This window comes from Hemitrygon akajei, chromosome 29, assembly GCF_048418815.1.
Source record: "Hemitrygon akajei chromosome 29, sHemAka1.3, whole genome shotgun sequence".
Taxonomy (NCBI): Eukaryota; Metazoa; Chordata; class Chondrichthyes; order Myliobatiformes; family Dasyatidae; genus Hemitrygon; species Hemitrygon akajei.
Genome location: NC_133152.1, coordinates 48,919,238 through 48,938,683, shown reverse-complemented (window position 1 = coordinate 48,938,683; position 19,446 = coordinate 48,919,238). Strand labels below are relative to the sequence as shown.

Genomic DNA, 19,446 nt, shown 5'->3' with positions numbered 1-19,446 from the left:
TATTGCCTCCTTCATAGCTGTGGGGAAACAGCTCTATTTTTCTAACTACAGATATAATCTAACCAGGATCTCCAGCATTTTCTATTTTAGAAAATGTTTGTTTCTATCTTAGCCTTTACTTGAACTTTCCACATCTGCAGTTTTTTAAATTTTTTCCTATAGACAGCAAGTGTGGAAACAAGAAAATGGCAGATGAGTTAAACATGCAATGTAAAAGACATGGGCCATAGAAGACAGACACAGCTAACACCCCAGAAACTGCTATAAATCAGGTATTGGATGAGAGGGGGGAATTTACGGAAATTACAATCCCCAGGATAGTGGTACTGAGAAAAATCATTGGATCTGACTGCTGATGTCCCAGGATTCTGACGGACCACCCTGGCTTTAAAAAAAAGTGGTCTGTGATATAGCTGGTGAATTAATTCTAATTTTCCAAAATTCCCAAGATCCAAAGAAGGCTTGATTAGACTGGATGAACTGTAACTACCTAATTTATTGAAGATTGTTGGAAACATACAGCCAATTATCTAAAGATCAGTCACAGAAAAATACTAGTAGTTCCAAGATAAGTTATGGAATTTGAAAAAAAATAAGGCAATCAGGCAAAATCAATTTGGTTTTATGAAAGGGAAGTTATGTTGATCAATTTCCTGAAGCTCTTTGAAGTGACAGTTTCTTCCCTGACTAGGGGAGACCAAAACTAGAGGACACAGGTTTAAGTTGAGAGGGGAAATATTTAAAAGAGGACCTGAGAGGTAACTTTCTCCACTCAGAGGTTGGTGTGCGAATGGAATGAACAGTTAGAAGTGGTAGAGGCAGGAAAGTTCAAGCTGATTGCTGTCATAGGGAAGTATACAGTGTACAAATGCCATTAAAAATTTGTTTTATGCAGCAGCACAGTATAAAAACGAGGACGAGAATAATTTAGCATAAATTATGCATTGCACCAGTAATTCCAACATTTAAAAGACATTTGAACGGGTTCATAGATCAGAACAGTTGAGAGGGATTTGGGCCAAACCCAGGCAAATAAGCAACTTGGTTGGCAGGGATGAGATGAGCCAAAGGGACTGTTCCATGCTGTGTAACTCTAAAGATGTCTGACCTGACATGTAGATAAAGGGGAACTAGCAGATTTTCAAAAGGAATTCAATAATATGCCACATCAAAAGTTTTTTGTCAAATATAAAAGCTCATGGCATGGGAGGCAACACGTTGGCATGGTTACCAAACTTGCTGACGACACTAAGATATTTCTGGAGACAAATTTTGAATTCATATTCTTTCATAGCATAGAGTCAGAGAGAAATACAGCACAGAAACAGGCTCTTCGGCCAGTCAGAGAGGCAATCATCTACTACCACTCTCCGGCTTCTCCCACAAAGGAGGACTTAGCCATTGAAAGCAAAGTCTATAAACTTCAGGGCAGAGGTAGACAGATTCTTAATGAGCAAGGTTACTGTGTGGACAATGGAGTGCAGAGCTGATCTTATTAAATGGTGGAGCATGCTTGAGGAACTGAAATTATCTACTTCCATATCTGATTCATATTTTATATGAAAATTCTTAGTAACAAGCACCTTCATTCTGGCTTTGCCAGCTTTGGGTCAGAAGGTTGTGAGCTCACAGCTGAAACCCAGAGCACAACAATCTAGTCAGCACTCCCTGGGAATGCTCAATATCACAAGGTTCTGCTCTCCTGGATGGATGCAGACAATCCAGGCACATCTTCCTTGGGTGTGCAAGATGATATCCATCTACCAACATCACAAAAAGAGAAATCTGTCGTCACTTAGTTGTTTGTGAAAAATGTGGTCCACAATAATTTAGTGCATTTCCTGTATTACCAAAAATAGGCCTTTTTTTGAAAAAAATTAGAATTACTTCAAAAATACTTGCACATCAAAATACTAAACACCTATCATGTCTGAGATCTATAGAAGGTCTTAAAAAACAAAGTAATGATGCACATCGAACAATCTCTCCAAAGATTTTGTCAAGGATTAAAGATACTGTATGTTTGCTCATTAAAAACTTTGCAAACTTCTGAAAACTGGATTTAAGTGAATCACAACTTTATCTTATTGCCTCGTCAGCATTTTAAAAAACCTGAGGTTAGCATATTTAAATAAGAATTGCTTTAAAATGTACAGTTAACCCCTTTATTACAGTGGCAGAGTTCCTAGCAAACAGTCCATAGTGCAATTTTCCATAACTTGAAGAAAATTAATTTTAGTGTTGACGAACATTATTTCATACAAATTTCATAAGGGTGAGTCTTCAGAGTCACAAAGCACTACAGCATGGAAACATGTCCTTCAACCCTTCTAGTCCGTGCCAAATTCTAATCTGCTAGTTCCAGTGACTGCTCCTAGACCATAGACTTTCATATCCCTACCATTCATGTATTTATCCAAATTACTCTGAAACGTTGAAATCGACTCAGCATCTACCACTTCTGCTGGCAGCTCATTCCACACTCACACCACCCTCTAAGTTAAGAGGTTCTCCTTAAGTATTTCACCTTTCACCCTTAACTCATGACCTTTGGTTGTAATGTCATCCAAACTCAGCAGAAAAAGCCTGCTTGCATTCACCCTACCTATATCGCTCAATTTTGTATATCAAATCTCCCCACATTCTCTACACTCCAGGGAATAAAGTCCTAACCTATTCAACCTTTCCCTATAACTCAGGTCTTTAGGTCCTGGCAACATCGTTGTAAATTTTCTCAGGACTCTCAATTTTATTGATATCTTTCCTGTTGGTAGGTGACCAACACATCACACAAAACTCCAAATTAGGTCTCACCAGTGTCTTATACAACTTCAACATAACATCCCAACTCCTGTTCTCAATACATTGAATTATGAAGGCTAATGTGTCAAAAGCTCTTTATGCCCTATCTAACTTTTTATTCTGTATCCCAGATTTTTTGCTAATGAAATAAAGTCTACAAGCATGAATCCCAAAGTGCTTCAACTCAGAAGTTGCCCATATAATTGTAATTGAAAGAATGTGATGAGGCACATGCAAAGATAACAATATTCATTTACTGTATAAGTATTCTAAGCATTATTAATTATAAATATTTAGTTAAAAGTCAATTGCTCCATCAGTTCAATGTTAACTCACATCTCCATTCACACCATTAGACCACACTTGGAATATTCAGTTCTGGTCGCTTCATCAGAGGAACAATGGATCTGATGCCCAATGTTCAGATGATTTCCACATGATTACACCAATCATTTATCATTTTCCAGTATCATTATCAGAAGACCATAAGACATAAGAGCAGAATTAGGCAATGTGGCCCATCAAATCTGTTCCGCTTTTCCTTCATGGCTACTTACTATCCCTCTCAACTCCATTCTCGTGCCTTCTCCCCGTAACCTTTGACACCCTGACTAATCAAGAACCTATCAACTCTTCCTTCAGATCAGTTATTTAATTAATTTCATGCACATGGTACAACAGATTAAATCAGAGACAGTTAACAAATCTATTAGCAATTCCTAATTAACCAACATATTCTACGGTTCAATTTTAGAAAACGGAGCAAGAACTATAATCAAGTCACATGGATGGTTTTCAATCTTTCAACTTTTTTTAAAGTTTAAGAAATGATTTACATGAAGAGTTTTGGATGTGTAATTAACATCATACACATAATTTATAAACACACAGCTTTGCTGGTGAAATGAAGGAACAGAAAAACAGTCCAAGCCTCACCCCTGCTCTGCTGTTGAATGAGTTCGCTCCAACTTTTGCTTCAGCTCCTGCATTAACATCACATCCTCGATTCCCATCTGCTCCATGCAGATGGCTGGCTGCATCACAGCCTGGCACGGAAACACCATTCAAGGACCTCCGCAATATAGCATCTAGGCCAAGCACTTCTTGCACTACTACCATCGGGCAGGAAATGCAGAAACCTTAGATCCCACACCACCAGGTTCAAGAAGTTACCCTTCAAATGTCAGGCTCCTGAACCAGCATGGATGACTTCACTCACCTCAACACTAAACAGATTCGACAATCCACAGACTCGCTTTCAAAGACTCTACAACTTATGTCCTCAGTATCTTGTATTTGGCACAATTTGTCTTCTTTTGAACATTGCTTGTTTGTCCATCTTTACATTTAGATTTATCATAAATTCTAGTGTATTTATTTTCCTGTAAATGCCCACAACAAAATGGTGACATATATGTACTTTGATATTAAATTTACTTTGACATTGTTCCAGAGGTCAAAGCAGCCCTGCGTTATCAGAATGTAATTACCAAACCCGAAAACATTACTTTAGTCACAGGGATGATGAAAGAGCTTAACATTTCAACAACAAAATGCACAAGTTACCAGGAGAGTGGATGAAGGCAAGGCACTGGATGCTTTCAACATGTACTTTAGCAAGGCATTTGACAAGGTTAAGGACCTCCAGCATCCAGGGCATGCCCTTTTCTCACTGTTATCATCAGGTAGGAGTTACAGAAGCCTGAAGGCACACACTCAGTGATTCAGGAACAGCTTCTTCCCCTCGGCCATCCAATTCCTAAATAGACATTGAATCTTTGGACACTACCTCACTTTTTTTAAATATACAGTATTTTTGTTTTTGCACATTTTTAAAAAATCTATTCAATATGTGTAATTGATTTGCTTGTTTCTTATTAAATATTTTTATTTTATTTATTATTTTTTTCTCTCTGCTAGATTATGTATTGCATTGAACTGCTGCTGCTAAGTTAACAAATTTCATGTCACATGCCGGTGATAATAAACCTGATTCTGATTCTGAAGGATAGCTAGCATGGCTTTATATGTGATAGATCATGTCTAACCAATCTTAAGGAGTTTTTTGAGGGAGTTGTCAGGAAATTTGATGAAGGCATGGCAGTGGATATTGTCTACATGGACTTCAGTCAGGCATTTGAAAAGGTCCTACATGGGAGGTTGGTCAAGAAGGTTCAGTTGCTTGGCATTCAAGATGAGGTAGTAAATTGAATTAGACATCAACTTTGTGGGAGAAGCCTGAGAATGGAAGCAGATGGTTGCCTCTCTGCCTATTGGCCTGTGACTAGTGGTGTGCCACTGGGATCGTTGCTGGGCCCTTTTTTTGTTTGTCATCTATATCAAAGATCTGAATGATAATGTGGTGTTAACTAGATCAGCAAATTTGCAGATGACTCCAAGATTGAGAGTGTAGTGGACAGAGATGAAGGTTACCATGGCTTGCAAAGGGATCTGCATCAGCTGGAAAAATGGGCTGAAAAAATGGCAGATGGAATTTAATGCCAACAAATGTGACGTTCTGCGCTTCAGTATGACTAACCAAGATAGATCTTACATAGTGAACAATAGAACACTGAGGAATATGGTAGAACAAAGGGATCTGGGAATACAGGTCCATAATTTGTTGGAATTGGTATCACCGGTAGACAGGATCATAAAGAAAGCTTTTGGCATATTAGTTGTCATAAATCAATGTATTGAGTACAGGAGATGGGATGTGATGTTGAAGTTGTATAAAATATTGGTAAGGCCTAAGAGGTAAATAAGTTTGAAAGATAACAGAGAAAATTTACAAGGATGTTGCCAAGTCTGGATGATTGAGTAGGTTAGGATTATATTCCTTAGAATGTAGAAGATTGAGAGGAGATTTGAAAGAGGTGTACAAAATTATGAAGGGTATAGATAGGGTAAATGCAAGCAAGCTTTTTCCACTGAGGTTGGGTGGGACTACAACCAGAAATCATGGGACAGGGGGTGAAAGGTGAGAAATTTAAGGGGAACAAGAGGGGAAACTTCTTCACTCAGAGGGTCATGAGAGTGTGAACTGAGCTGCCTGCACAAATGGTGCACGCAAGCTCAATTTCAACATTTAAGAGAAGTTTGGACAGCTACATGAATGGTGGTCTCAGTGCAGGCTGATAGGAGTAGGCAGGTTAAATAGTTTCAGCATGGATTAGATGGACCGAAGGACCTGTTTCTGTGCTGTACTTCCCTATGAATCCATGACAGGAATATGTGACTGAACCAGTCATCATTTTAGAAGGGGGAGGTGGTTGTCACTGTATAAATAACACAAGTCTCTTCCAATTCCCTGGTAACTGGACAATCATTAAGGCATCTGTTCAGGAGGATGGGAGGGACTAGAGGCGTCCCTATCCCATACATGTCTGGGGAAGTCGGATTGATGGCTTTAGTCCTGTACACTGAAGTTTGAACAAATCTTTATCCAATTCCGCAGCTGAGAAAGTTATTTTTGGAACCATGAAGCAAAAAAGGAAAAATCAGGTTTATTGAACCACCACCACTGACGTCTTGTCACTAGGACAGCAAACTGCTTATGTTTACCTGTGCTGCATACTTCACATGCACTTTGAATTATATTTTAACTTATTTGTGGCCATAATTTGGTTTCTGTGCTCTGTGTGACATATGTTTTGTGAGTACACCGTGGTCCAGAGGAATGTTGCTTCATTTGGTTGTACCTATGTACAGTCAGATGTCAATGAACTTGAACCCGACTTGTGAAGGCCCATAGTTCTGAAGAGACAGAGGGTTGCCTTCTAAAGAAGTTCAGATACAAACTTCTGTGGGCACTGAAATATGACCAAATGTTATCGTGGGACAGTTTTACCAAACAATCTCCACACTGAAAATATCCTTGTTGCATCTTAGGTAACCTGCTGTAAACATTTTGAATGCAACCAAGAATTAAATCAGCATTGCCTGAATGAACATTGCTGACAGCATCTCACTGACTACAATCAGGTCACATGAAGTGTGGTATCAGTACTTCTCCAGGGGGAGAGTGCAAAGGGATCTCTCCAAGGGCACAGGCACAGTTGCCTTGGGAATGAGCTGAATATGTGGTCATCTGGTCAATGAGGCAGGTGAGGAAGAAGAATATTTCCTTTGTTCACACAAGCTATGGAAAAAGAACAGGTAGAACGTGGAACAGAGCCAGAGTAACTGTTCCCTCACACTATGGACTCACTTTCAAAGACTTTTCATCTCATGTTCTCAATATTTATTTCTTATTTTTTACTATTTCCTTTCTTTTTGTATTTGCAGTTAGTTGCCTTTTATATATTGGTTGTTGACTGTCCTGTTGGGTGAGGTCTTTCATTGATTCTATTGTTTCTTGTGTGTATAGTGAATGCCCACAAAAATGAATCTCAGAATTATATACGGTCACAAACAAGCACTTTGAAATTCAATTTACAGTAAACTTTGGAATGTAGGAGCTATAAACATTGAGTGCAGTGAGTTGAAAAATGACACAAGATGGTCAGAAGAGGGTGAAGAGGGAAGAATAAAGAGGGGCAAGCACTTTGCACTTTCGCAGGGGTGGGGGGGCTGACCCTCTGCAATGTCAGGGGGGGTCAGAGGGTGTTCTGACCCTCTGCAGCGTCAGGGGGGGGTCCGACCCTTTGCAGTGTCATGGGGGGGGTCTGACCCTCTGCAGTGTCATGGGGGGGGTCTGGCCGTTTGCGACATTGGGGGGGGTCTGGCCATTTGCGATGTTGGGGGGGGTGTCCGGCTGTTTGCGATGTCGGGGGGGTCTGACCTTTCGCAATGTCGGGGGGTCTGACCCTTTGCAATGTCAGGAGGGGGGTCTGACCGCTTGCAGTGTCGGGGGGGGCTCTGACCTTTTGCAATGTCGGGGGGGTCTGACCTTTCGCAATGTCGGGGGGCTCTGACCTTTCGCAGTGTCGGGGGGGGGGGTCTGACCGCTTGCAGTGTCGGGGGGGTCTGACAGCTTGCAGTGTCGGGGGGGGGGTCTGACCGCTTGCAGTGTCGGGGGGGGGTCTGACCGCTTGCAGTGTCGGGGGGGTCTGACCGCTTGCAGTGTCGGGGGGGGGGGTCTGACAGCTTGCAGTGTCGGGGGGGTCTGACCGCTTGCCGTGTCGGGGGGGGTCTGACCGCTTGCCGTGTCGGGGGGGGTCTGACCGCTTGCAATGTCGGGGGGGTCTGACAGCTTGCCGTGTCGGGGGGGGTCTGACCGCTTGCCGTGTCGGGGGGGGTCTGACCGCTTGCAATGTCGGGGGGGTCTGACAGCTTGCAGTGTCGGGGGGGTCTGACCGCTTGCAGTGTCGGGGGGGTCTGACCGCTGCCGTGTCGGGGGGGTCTGACCGCTTGCAGTGTCGGGGGGGGGGGGGCCTGACCACTTGCCGTGTAGGGGGGGGGGTCTGACAGCTTGCAATGTCGGGGGGGTCTGACCTTTTGCAATGTCGGGGGGGCTCTGACTGCTTGCAGTGTCGGGGGGGGGCTGACAGCTTGCAGTGTCGGGGGGGTCTGACCGCTTGCCGTGTCGGGGGGGGGGGGGGTCTGACCGCTTGCAGTGTCGGGGGGGGGGGGGTCTGACCGCTTGCCGTGTCGGGGGGGGGGGGTCTGACAGCTTGCAGTGTCGGGGGGGGGGTCTGACAGCTTGCAGTGTCGGGGGGGGGTCTGACCGCTTGCCGTGTCGGTGGGGGGGGACTGACCGCTTGCAGTGTCGGGGGGGGGGTCTGACAGCTTGCAGTGTCGGGGGGGGGGTCTGACAGCTTGCAGTGTCGGGGGGGGTCTGACCGCTTGCCGTGTCGGGGGGGGGGTCTGACCGCTTGCCGTGTCGGGGGGGGGGTCTGACCGCTTGCAGTGTCGGGGGGGGTCTGACCGCTTGCAGTGTCGGGGGGGTCTGACAGCTTGCAATGTCGGTGGGGGTCTGACCGCTTGCCGTGTCGGGGGGGGGGGTTATGACCGCTTGCCGTGTCGGTGGGGGGGGTCTGACCGCTTGCAGTGTCGGTGGGGAGTCTGACCGCTTGCCGTGTCGGGGGGGGTCTGACCGCTTGCAGTGTCGGGGGGGGGGTCTGACCGCTTGCCGTGTCGGGGGGGGGGGGTTATGACCGCTTGCCGTGTCGGTGGGGGGGGGTCTGACCGCTTGCAGTGTCGGTGGGGGGTCTGACCGCTTGCCGTGTCGGGGGGGGGGGGTCTGACCGCTTGCAGTGTCGGTGGGGGGTCTGACCGCTTGCCGTGTCGGTGGGGGGGGGTCTGACCGCTTGCAGTGTCGGTGGGGGGTCTGACCGCTTGCCGTGTCGGTGGGGGGTCTGACCGCTTGCCGTGTCGGTGGGGGGGGGTCTGACCGCTTGCAGTGTCGGTGGGGGGTCTGACCGCTTGCCGTGTCGGGGGGGGTCTGACCGCTTGCAGTGTCGGGGGGGGGGGTCTGACCGCTTGCCGTGTCGGGGGGGGGGGGGGTTATGACCGCTTGCCGTGTCGGTGGGGGGGGTCTGACCGCTTGCAGTGTCGGTGGGGGGTCTGACCGCTTGCCGTGTCGGTGGGGGGGTCTGACAGCTTGCAGTGTCGGGGGGGTTTGACAGCTTGCAGTGTCGGTGGGGGGTCTGACCGCTTGCCGTGTCGGGGGGGGGGGGTCTGACCGCTTGCAGTGTCGGGGGGGTTTGACAGCTTGCCGTGTCAGGGGGGGGGTCTGACCATTTGCAGTGTAAGATTATGAGAAGCATAGATGGAGTAGACAGACAGCATCTTTTTCACAGTGTTGAAATTTCAAAGACGGGGGCATGCATTAAGGGTGAGGGGGTGATTTTACAGATGTGAGGAGCATTTTTTTTTATAAACACAGAGAGTGGAGGGTGCCTGGGTGGTGACAGAGACAGATATATTGGGGACATTTAAAAGATGTTTAGATAGGAACACAAACGTGAGGAAAATGGAGGGATATGGACGCTGTGTAGGCAGGAGGAATTAGTTTAGTTGGCCACTTGATTATTGATTTACTTGGTTCAGCACAACAGTGTGGGCCAGAGGACCTGCTTCAGTGTTGTACTGTTCTACATTCCACCTCTTGAGAGCACTGATGTACTGAGGGATCGTGGGCAGAGGACAGCAATGAGGTTGCATAGAGTGGTAAAGAAGGTGCATAGATCAGCTCCTGCCCGGAGTTTAGGAACTGGAAGGTCAGGCTGCGATTGTATAAAACCTTGTTTCAGCCATATTTGGATTTGTGTGTGCAGTTCTGGTCGCCCCATTACAGGAAAGAGGAGGCGGCTTTGGAGAGGGTGCAGAACAGGTTCACCAGGATGTTGCTTGGATTAACTGTATGAGGAAATTGAACTAATTTTAATCGTAAACATACGAGATACTGTAGATGCTGGAAATCTTGAGCAACACTGACAAAATGCTGAAGAAACTCAGTGAGAATGGTTTTCTCCGTAGTATCAGAGGCTGAGGGGCAAACATATATAAAATCACAAGAGGTATAGATATGGTAGATGTTTCCCCCAGAAAGAGGGCAAAGGTTTAAACAAATCAGCTGATTTTAATATTCCTATACATTGTGTGAATATTCAACAGTTCAGTCCTGAAGAGTCTTGGCCCAAAAGATCGACCATTTATTCAGTTACATAGGTGCTACCTGACCTGCTGATTTCTTCCAGCATTTTGTGTTAATTTAGAATATTTCAGTGTGTCGGAGAGACACAGACAGAGCCAATCACCCAACATAGTTGGAGCAGCACTGTAGTGTTGCGTCTAGCGTAACACGTGACAGTGACCTGTGTTCAATTCCTGCTGCTATCTGTAACAATCTTGTACATTCTCCCTGTGACCATGTGTGTTTCCTCCAGATGCTCTGGTTTTCTCCCACATTCCAAAAAACACAGGGATTAGTAGGTCTATTGATCACTTGATGTATTTGGGCAGCGTAGCTGATTGGGCCAGAAGGGCCTGTTACAATAATCTCAAAATAAGTGAACACTTTCTTTAGTATTTGTAACAACATTATTGTACTGAAGCTTTAAATTATTCTTAAAACGTTGCTGAACAAATTGCCCTCCTCCTCGTCCTGCAGTAGACAATAACCAGATACTGGTATTTACATCTCAAAGTACCCTTCTCACTGATTCACATTATATGATACATCCTTGTCTATTAAACTCCAGCAGCTCTACAAACCACAAAACCCCAGGAAAACAACACCAAACGAAAGCCTCAGACTATCCACACCATCATTCCTCCATAACGAAGGACTTAATCAGAACAAGGTTCATGTAACTGGGTCCTGCAGAAGATGCAGCAAGGAGAGCCCAGGGTTTCAGGATTGACAGTTGCCCACGATTTTAACACTTATTCCACACTGTGCCCAAAACAATGAATTCAAAACAAAATAATTCACAAGTGAAATCCATAGGTAAAGAAACACAGTTTTTAATGTTTTTTAACCATTACCTAGTACTGTGGGAATTAGGGAAACGTGGAAGTGGATATTTTAGTGGTAATAATCCTGTCCCATGAGGGGAGGCAGGAATGAGCAGTTCCACGCCGACTCTCACAACTGAGAAGCAAGACACAAAGTCCCCCACCCCATCCACTCACCCTCCCCAATGACTCTTCCATCACTAACAGCCCCACACCTCCCCAATGCCACCACCCCTTCTCCGAAATGCCTCACTCCCTGCACCGATCCCGCCACCACTTTTCCAATTACCCCGCCCTTAAACAGTGGACCCAGCCTCACCCCTGGACGTGAGGTGCTCCCTCTACCCCCACCCGTCACCTCACCTCAACCCCACACTCTCCTCATCCTTACCTCCCTTCCCCCATACTCCCCTCTAGACCCAACCCCGGCAATGCCCTTTACCCACACCACCCTCCATCCGGTAACTCCCCACACCACCCTCCACTGCACTACCACTGCCTTTCCTCTCTCTTGCCTCCCCGCCGCAGCCTCTCCAACCGCTCAGGCCCCAGGCCTCGGCCCTCGGCGCCGGGCGAGCCCGCGGGAGGGGCCGCCGTCACTCACCCGCCATCCCGGCGCCTCCGCACAACGTTCCGGCGCGGCGGCTCTCAGGGGGAAGCATTAACCGCACGGAGCGCCCGCTGACCCGCATAGAGCGGTTTCAGCAGCGCGTCACCGTAAAAGATCCCCCGGCGCCTTGTCCTCCCTCCCAGCCGGAAAACGGAACCAGTCCCACCCCTTGTTTCATTAATTCTACTCGGTGATTCATTTTACAAATAATGAACTTGTCAAACAGTTTTGTAGGGAGAAGCAAGGTGGAAAGGACGTAGGATCTGTAGTAGTTCGAGCCATTAGAGGTAATATTACATCTCAGAGACACCAGATAGAAAACAAACTGACAGCGGGTTCGTAAAGACCAAAACGATAAAGTAATTGCCTGACATTAGTACTAGGGTTCTGAGGAAGGTTTTCGACCCGGAACGTCGGCTCTTCTTTCCCTCCATAGATATTGCCTAACCTGCCGAGTTTATTCAGCATTGTGTGTGTATCGTTCTGGATTTCCAGCATCTGCAGATTCTCTTGTGAGTAGGGCCAAATAGTTACCCTCAGTTTTAGCCCCAAGTGCCTCAATGTAGCCAGAGAAGGCTGTTCGTCAAGCTTACGTGAACATCATTGGAGTACTGTAGGAGACCAAGAGATACAAAGACCTGGGGATATGAATTGACGATAAACTGGACTGGTCAAAGAACACTGAGGCTGCCTACAAGAAGGGGCAGAGCGGTGGTCAGTGCTATCATGTTTGCTGTTGTGTGCTGGGGCAGCAGGCTGAGGGTAGCAGACACCAACAGAATCAGCAAACTCATTCGTAAGGCCAGTGATGTTGTGGGGGTGGAACTGGGCTCTCTGACGGCGGTGTCTGAAAAGAGGATGCTGTCCAAGTTGCATGCCATTTTGGACAATGACTCCCATCCACTCCATAATGTACTGGTTAGGCACAGGAGTACATTCAGCCAGAGATCCATTCCACCGAGATGTAACACTGAGCGGCATAGGAAGTCATTCCTACCTGTGGCCATCAAACTTTACAACTCCTCCCTCGGAGTGTCAGACACCCTGAGCCAATAGGGTCCTGGGCTTATTTCCACTTGGCATAATTAACTTATTATTGTTTCATTATTTATGGTTTTATATTGCTATATTTCTTCACTATTCTTGATGCAGCTGTAATGAAACCCAATTTCCCTCGGGATCAATTAAGTATGTTTGTCTGTCTGTCAGAGTGGGAGTGGGGCAGGGAATTAAAGCTCAGGGTCACTCTGGACGACTGAACAGAGTTTGAATGGCTGTAGAACATCTCCACTTTCTTGCTGAGTGCTTCTTGATGTTATGCAATGTGTGCAAAGCTAAGGATAACGGTCTAAATATAAACAACCAAAGGTGAATGTATCTAATGTATGTAATAATACTATATGTATCAAATTATGTAGTTATGTATCAATATAGGACAAGTCAACTATTATGACTATTAGTAATGTTTATTACTAAGTCGTGCACAAAGAAAGGGAAAAATACTGAGATAGTGTTCATAGGCTCAATGTCCCTTCAGAAGTCTGATGGCAGAGGAGAGGAAGCTGTTGCTGAAACATTAAGTGTGTCTTCAGGCTCCTTTACCTCACTGACATAGATCTCTAATTTACCAAGAACAGGATCTCACACACACAAATGTGACAATCACCATAGAGTCTGTCTTTTAGTCATAGCATTTATTTTCCCCAATTTTAGGTAAATATGGAATGTGCAAAATCAAACCCTTTCTGTTTTTGTGGTTTTTTTAAAATTCAAATTGTGTAACATAAAAACAATAGCAATATTTCTGAAACAAGGTCCAGTGTAAATTGTGAATTTGTGTGTTTCTGTGGTATTTCAATCAGTGCCTCTGTAGATGAATATATATCAGACCAATGACAGGCAGCAGTTCAGGGAGAACCAGAACTTTTTTTTTGTACGCATTGTATGCTATTGTAAAAGTCTGAATCAATTTTTTTTTAACTTCTAGGTTATGCTCTCTTAAGAACAATGCTGAGGCTTCATAAGGCACTGGTGAAGCCTCACGTGGAGTATTATGAGCAGTTTTGGGCCCCTTAGCAAAGGAAGGATGTGCTGACATTGGAGAGGGTTCAGAGGAGATTCACCATAATGATTCCAGGAAAGAAAGACTTATCAAACGAGGAGTGTTTGATGGCTCAGAAGCTGAACTTGCTGGAATTAATGGGGAGGGGCGGGGATCTCAATGAAACCTATCGAATGTTGAAAGGCCTTCTCATCCAAAGTGGATGAGAAGAGCTTGGTTCCTATAATGGTTGAGCCTAGAACTAGAGGGCACAATCTTAATTGAGGGCTGTCCACTTAGAACGGAGACGAAGAGGAATTTCTTCAGCCAGAAAATGGTGGAGCTGTGGAGACCAGGCCATTTGGTGTATTTCAAGTTGACACTGATAGATTCTTTATAAGTCAAGGCATGAAAAGTTACGGGGAGAAAGCAGAAGAATGGGTTTCAGATGGAAGGGGATCAGCCATGATCAAATAGTCGGACATCCTTGATGGACCAAATGGTCTAGTTCTGCCCCTATGTTTTAAGGACATATTCAATTTCTCACTGCTCCAAAGTATCAGGCCCTGATAGTGTACTTGGCAGGACACTGAAAACCTGTGCCAACCAGGAGTATTCAAGGGCAGCTCCAATCTCTCAATGCTACAATTGGAAATTCCCACTTGGTTTAAAAGGGAAACAGTGATAGTAATGCCAAACTTATCCTTGCAAGCGGAACAAGTGCTACACCTGCCCCTCCACCTCCTCCCTCACTACCATTCAGGGCCCCAAATAGTCCTTCCAGGTGAGGCGACACTGGAGTTATTTACTGTGTTTGGTGCTCCCGTTGTGGCCTCCTGTACATCGGTGAGACCCAATGTAGACTGGGAGATCATTTCACTGAGCATCAAGCAGAAGGTTCTCTTAGTGGCCACCCATTTTAATTCCACTTCCCAATTTCCATTCCGCTATGTCCATCCATGGCTTCCTCCACTGTTGTGATAAGGCCACACTTAGGTTAGAGGAACAACACCTTATATTCCATTTAGGTAGCCTCCAACCTAATGGCATGAACATTGATTTCTCAAACTTCCAGTAATTCCATCCCCCCCCCCACCCCTTCACCATTTCCCATCCTCTTTGCCCTCTCTCATGTTATCTCCTTGCCCACCCATCACCTCCCTCTGGTGCACTTCCCCTTATCCCACCTTTTTTCTTTCTTCCACAGCCTTCTGTCTCTTTCACCGATCAACTTCCTAGCTCTTTGCTTCATAACTCCCCCTCCAAGTTTCACCTATTGCCTGGTGTTGCTCTCTCCCCTCCTCCCACCTTTCATATCTACCCCTCAGCATTTTTTCTCCAGTCCTGCCAAAGGGTTTTGGCCCGAAGCATTGACTGCACTCTTTTCCATAGATGCTGCCTGGCCACATGAGCTCCTCCAGGATTTTGTGTGTGTTGAAAGAAAATTATAGACCAGTTAGCCTGGCCTCATTGGTTGGGAAGATGTTGGAGTCAATTGTTAAGGATGAAGTTATGGAGTACTTGGAGACACAGGACAAGGCAGGACAAAGTCAGCATGGTTTACTTAAGAGAAAGTCTTGCCCACTGAACTTGTTGGAATTCTTTGAGGAGATTACAAATGGGATAGATAAAGGGGATGTAGTGGATGTTGTATATTTGGACTTTCAGAAACCTTTGACAAGGCTTTGATGAGTTAAGGGCCCATGGTATCACAGGAAAATTACTGACATGGTTAGAGCATTGACTCATTGGTAGGAGGCAGTGAGTGGAAATAAAGGGATCCTTTTCTGCATGGCTGACAATGGTTAGTCATATTCCACAGGGGCCAGTGTTGGGACCAGTTCTTTTTATGCTGTGTATCAATGATTTAGATGATGGAATAGATGGCTTTGTTGCCATGTTTGCAGATGATACAAAGATTGGTGGAGGGACAGGTAGTGGTGAGGAAACAGACAAGATGCAGGAGGACTTAGATAGATCAGGAGAATGGGCAAGAGAGTGGCAAATGAAATACAATGTTGGAAAATGCATTGTCATGCACTTTCATAGTAGAAATAAGTGTGCAGTCTATTTTCTAAACGGGGAGAAAATCCAAAAATCTGAGATGCAAAGGGACTTGGGAGTCCTTGTGTAGAACACCCCAAAGGTTAATTTGCAGTTTGAGTTGGTGGTGAGGAAGGCAAATGCAATGTTAGCATCATTTCAAGAGATCTAGAATACAAGAGCAGGGATGTGATGCTGAGGCTTTATAAGACACTGGTGAGGCCTCACCTTGAGTATTATGACCAATTTTGGGTCCCTCATCTTAGAAAAGATGTGCTGGCATTGGGGTGTCAGCGAAGTTTTACAAGGATGATTCCAGAAATGAAAGGGTTATCATATGAGGAATATTTGATGGCTCTGGGTCTGTATTTGCTGGAATATAGAAGGATGAGGGGGATCTCATTGAAACCTTTCAAATGTTGAAAGACCTAGACAGTGTAGATGTGGAAAGGATGTTTCCCATGGTGGGGGAGTCTTGGACCAGAGGGCACAGCCTCAGGATAGAGGGGCATCCATTTAAAACAGAGATGCAGAGCACTGCCCCCAAATACACCTTGGAGCATGTAGGAATTCCAGACACTGACGTTACTGTGCTCATTAAATTATCCCACATTGAATACAAGTGATAAAAACAAAGTTTAACAATCCCCATGATCCCAATTGAGACACCTGCAAAACAAAGTGTTAACCAGGGCTAGTGCAAAGGCACAAACAATTAGACATAAAGGGTAAAGAATCCAAGGACAAAGCAAGAACCTGCTCCACACATTAGTCCATAACTGTGTAGGACATTTGTTTTTCTACTTGCTAGTGAGGTAGACTTGAAGATTTTAGTGTTCTTAATGTTCAGCAGTGTTTGCTGGTCATAAGAACAGGACAAGGAGTGTCACCATTGGTTGGAGCCAGAATGGCCACTTCGTTCATGTGCACCACCAACTTGTAAATAGTTGTTAAACTTGATTCTGATACCATTACTTAGAGTAGTTTTGTAATCCCTAGCTGATGTGATGGGTTTTTGGTCAAATAACTTCCCTACTGCACCGTCATGTCCCAAATGTAAAACCTATCTGATTTATATCATGGAAATATCTAGCTTCCTGAATTGTCGAGTGAGTGCCTTTAGTCTCCTGTATGATTGTGGACTTGATAGTAGCAATGAGAATAGGGCATGTCCTGCATGATGGGGGTCCTTATTGATGGACACCGGCTTTTTGAGGCATCGTACCTTGAAGATGTCTTTGAAACTAGCCTCTGTAGTATCCATGATGGTACTGATTAAGTTCATAAGTCTCTAGCTTATTTCAATCCCATGCAGTAACAACCCCCCCCCCCCAACCCAGATGTTGATGCAGCCAGTTAGAATGCTCTCTGTATCTGTACATAGTACATCTGTAGAAATTTGGTGACATACCAAGTCTTCTCAACCGTCTAATGAAGTACGGCCACTGTCATGCCTTCTTTGTAGCGGCATCGATATGTCAGGCCCAGGATAAATTCTTGGAGATATTGACATTCAGGAACTTGAAATTGTTCACTCTTTGCACTTCTGATTCTTCTATGAGGATTGGTTTGTGTTCCCTCATCTTACCCCTTTTAAAGTCCACAATCAGTTCTTTGGTCTTACTGAAGCTGAGTGCATGTGTATAGCTGATACACCTCACTCCTGTATGCCCTCTCGTCACTGTTGGAAATTCTGCCAACAATAGTTGTGACATCAGCAAATTAATGGATGGCATTTGAGTTGTGCTTAGCCACGCAGTCAAGGGTGTAGAGAGAGTAGAGCAGTGAGTAATGCATACATCCCTGAGGAGCGCCAGCATTGATTGGCAGCGATGTGGAGATGTTATTTCCAATCTGGTCTTCTGGTGAGGAAGTTGGGGATCAAGTTGCAGAATGTTGATACAGAAGCCCAGGTTCTGGAACTTTTTGATCAGAACTGTAGAAATGATTGCGTTAAATGCTGAGCTGTAGTCAATAAACAGCATCCTGATATAAGTATTTGCATTGTCCCAGTGATCCAAGGCCACATGAAAAGCCAATGAGATTGCATCCGCCGTAGACCCATTGTGGAGATAGGCAAGTTGCAGTGAATCCAGGTCTTTGCTGAGACAGGAGTTAATTCTAACCCTAACCAACCTCTCAAAGCACTTCATCACCGTAGATCTGAATGCTACTGCATGATAATTGTTAAGGCAGCTCACCCTGCTCTTCTTCGGCACTGGTATGATTGTTGTTCTTTTGAAGCAGGTGGGAACTTCCAACTGTAGCAATTGAGATTGGAAATGTCTTTGAACACATCCGTCAGTTGGTTGGCATACATTTTCAGAGCCCTACCAGGTACTCTGTTGGGGCTTGTCGCCTTGCGAGGGTTCACCCTCTTGAAAGACATCGACCTCTGAGCCAGAGGTCACAGGGTCCCCAGGTGCTGCAGGGCTCCCCATAACTGTAGTTTTATTTGTCCTTTCAAAGCAAGCATAAGTTGTTGAACTCATCTGGGAGTGAAACATCACTGCCATTCATGTTGGGTTTTGCTTTGTATTAAGTAATTGGCCTAAAAACTCTGTCAGAGTTGATGTGCGTCTGATTTCACCTCTAACCTCATTCAAAATTGTTCCTTTGCACTTGAAATAGCCCTCCATCAGTCATACCTGGTTTCCTTGTATAGTCCTGTGTCTCCAGACTCAAATGCCATAGATCTTGCCTTCACTAGACTATGAACCTCCTGGTTCATCCATGACTTTTGATCTGTAAGACGTGGTATGCTGTAGCCTGGTGGCAGCCAGTGCTAAGTAAGTGCTGTTCACTCGAGCTTGGTGGCACCAAAAAAAAATCGACAAATGACCATAAGGTGGCTTTTCAGTGGTTAAAATCATGTTTCTGAGAGGTTTTGGTGAAGAATGGGAATGAACTTTTCAAAAAAAGTTAAGTTTTGAGAACTAATAAATGAATAGCACTTAAACCCCAAGGAAATATTTACTTCCCCAGGGAGAGAGGCTCTTACTAAGTGGGTTTAGTTTTATTTTCTTAATGGGTAGCTTTGTGACATAGCAGTGCCACTGCCTCAGGTCTAGTGACTTGGATTTGATCCTGACCATGCTCCTGTCTGTTCTCCACAACTGTTGTCCCCAGGTTCTTGGTTTCCTTCCACATAACAAAGATATAATCATAGAGCATACAGACCCTTCTGCCCAACAGGTTTGTGCCGTACAAGACTACAATTTGCCTGTGCTTGGCTCATATCCCTTTAAACCTTCCCTATCCGTGTCTTTAAAATGTTGTTAATATACCTACCTCAGCCACTTCCTCTCGCAATTTATATCATATACAGAGCACCCTCTGTATGGGTGGAAAAAGACTGCCTGTCATTTCCCTTAAATCTTTCCCTCTGAACCGCTGCCCTTCAGTTTTTTCATTCCATGACTCTAGGAAGGTCTGTTGGCATTCATCCTTTCCATGTCCCATATGATTTTATACTCTGTAAGATCACCCCTCATTCCCCTACTCTTCACTGAAAAGTCACAACTGGCTCAATCTCTCGAATCACAGC

At 45.0% G+C, this 19,446-nt stretch overlaps 1 protein-coding gene across 4 annotated transcripts in view; it reads right to left on the bottom strand.

The window, feature by feature from the left end:
* The window catches only part of mib2 (MIB E3 ubiquitin protein ligase 2), a 237,891-nt gene extending 225,928 nt beyond the window's left edge, over positions 1–11,963 (bottom strand). For 2 of the 4 annotated variants that reach the window (XM_073032417.1, XM_073032421.1), the window contains exon 1: positions 11,810–11,962. The gene's annotated coding sequence lies outside the window, so the exon portion shown is untranslated. Of the gene's footprint in view, positions 1–1,583; positions 1,761–11,809 lie in introns of all 4 variants that reach the window. The other 2 variants (XM_073032418.1, XM_073032420.1) reach the window with 2 other exon arrangements.
* Between the last annotated feature and the right edge of the window lie 7,483 nt (positions 11,964–19,446).